At 46.0% G+C, this 2500-nt stretch overlaps 1 protein-coding gene across 5 annotated transcripts in view; it reads right to left on the bottom strand.

Moving 5' to 3' along the window:
* LOC134467665 (caskin-2-like) overlaps window positions 1-2500 on the bottom strand; it is a 109891-nt gene that overhangs the window by 23478 nt on the left and 83913 nt on the right. The gene's annotated exons all lie outside the window — the stretch shown is intronic.

Raw genomic sequence — 2500 nt, forward strand, 5'->3', positions numbered from 1 at the left:
CGAGACATGGCTTTATTTTTTGCAGTTTAGGCTATAATAAGCTTATCATTCTTGGCTTTGGAAAAGAACCATATGATTTCAAATGTCACATAGATCAAGTAGGCTACCTTACAAATTACTAGACATTTATTAGTATCAACCTTTAGTATCACGCCATTTCAGCATCATGTGCATGTGGGAAAGAATGTAAACATCGACAAATAATAAATAAATAAAACCATTTGGGTCAATCATGCGCTTATGGGTTCACCCTTTAGGTGAATTATGCGCTTATTTTTCAATACCAGCTTCACCGTCAAGGCACAAAGCAGTGAGCAAAGCAATTACGAAAGACGCGTTCTCTCCCGTGCTCTCTCTGAGCGCAACGGAAAGCACCTGTGGGGTAGCCCGCCAACAAAAGAACCTCCCTTTGTAGCCTACGAGTAACACACCGTATGTCAAATGGCCCAGCTGTCTAGCACCATGTTTCAGAGCGCAGCGCACACTGACTAGGCTACTCACTGAAAAGGCAGAAGTAAACTCGCTGGGAATATTGAAAGGCAGCCTTCCTTTTTCGTAGGCTACACACAGACGCCTGAACCCGATTTTGTGGACTGGACAAAAGCGGAGGATATGTGAAAAGTTATGAAAGAAAAAAAAAGTCCACGTTTAGAGGTGCTGCAGGCTGTCAACTAATTACAGTTCCATGTCGTGGAGCGTTATGCAATGCAAACGCCCTCGATCCAAGCAGAAAGGAAAATGTGAATGTTATGAAAGGAGAAAAGCTAACCAAATGTTACAGGTCCCCGTTTAGAGGAAGAGCTGTATGCGCTGCGGGTCGCCTGTCAACTAATTACGGTTCCATGTCGTGGAGCGTTATGCAATGCAAACGCCCCTCTATCCGAGCACAAACATCTGTGTGAAATACTGCCTGCCGACTTCTAAATCGTCATTTCCGCGAGTCTCTGACGAACCAAAATAAAGTTGCCTCCCATTGTCCAAACGCAAAACAATGCCGAAAATTGAATGGCCCCCTCAGTTATCTCACAATGCAATCAGTCTTGCCGGTTTGGTAACATATCATATGGCCTACGTTTTGGCTTGAACGCATTCGCTCCGGTCCAAAATGCCTACTCTGCCGCCTTGTGGCCGTTTTGGCTTGCACGCATTCGCTCCGGTCCAAAATGCCAACTCTGCCGCCTTGTGGCCACAGGAAGGAACAATTGAAGGAATGCGTTTCAAGGAATGCGTTTCAGACAGACGGACGGACGGACGGACAGACAGACCCTCTTATAGAGATGCTGGGACGCATCTAAAAAACTAACTAACCCTTCTTTGCATCTGCACTTGTTGTTCTGTATATTTCCTGTGCACTTTGTATATGTTAGTGATGTTGGCTATGATTATGTCCTCGTTTGTAAGTCGCTTTGATTATAAAACGTCTGCCAAATTAAATTTTCAAATCACAGACTGACTCGGACATTATGTATGGAATAGCGGACGACGAGGTGTCCCGATATCAAGGGAAATAATGGACGAGGCGGAGCGTTCTAAACAGCCCGACGGCGCAGCCGAAGGGCTGTTCGCTTCGCCAAGTCCATTTTCCCTTGATATCGGGACACCTCGAAGGCCGCTTTTCCGCTTATCACCCGGTTACCAGCAATTAATTTAGTAATATGTTGATCTAAGGCTTCGTGAGAAAGTAGATTCACCACTGCGCTTGGTACGTTGCTATGGGCACCATTTCCTAATCTAGTGAGACGCGCCTCTATCGGAGGCATGTTAACATCGGGCAGAATGTTGGGGTGACTTGACAACCAAATGCGATAGAATTGACGACTGGGTTTTTGACTTGACAACCAGATGCGATAGAATTAGTAACGGGGTCTTGACTAGACAACCAGATGCGATAGAACTGACGACGCGGTCTTGACTAGACAACCAGATGCGATAGAACTAGTAACGACACTTCGCCAGAAAGTTAGAAAAGAAGCAACTTGGACGCCCGCACGCCCGCATGACATCATAGGTGTCCTGCTACTGGGGAATAAAGGACACCTGCTCAGCCAATCAGAAGACGTTCCGTCTGCTCACTGGGTGATAAGAACACTTCAAATAGTTCCAATTAGTCCAGTTTTTGTCCAACCACGTTGCTTATTATCAACTGACATGTAACTGCAGACTTTCTCTCATTTCGCTTTGACCCCTGGGAAATTTGCATGGGTCACCAAGTTCGCCAGCCCTCCATAGAGAAAAAATTACTCCCGTCGCTTTGGTTGTTTCTGGTGTACATACACAGTTACAGAAAGAACCATGTCTGGTCTTTCACACAGCAGCATTGCGACATGCAGGTACAAGCGCGCGCACACACACACACACACACACACACACACACACACACACACACACACACACACACACACACACACACACACACACACACACACACACACACACAAACACACACACAAAACACAAAACACACCAAACACCTCCACAGACACACACATACACACATAGA

This window comes from Engraulis encrasicolus, chromosome 17 (assembly GCF_034702125.1).
Source record: "Engraulis encrasicolus isolate BLACKSEA-1 chromosome 17, IST_EnEncr_1.0, whole genome shotgun sequence".
NCBI lineage: Eukaryota > Metazoa > Chordata > Actinopteri > Clupeiformes > Engraulidae > Engraulis > Engraulis encrasicolus.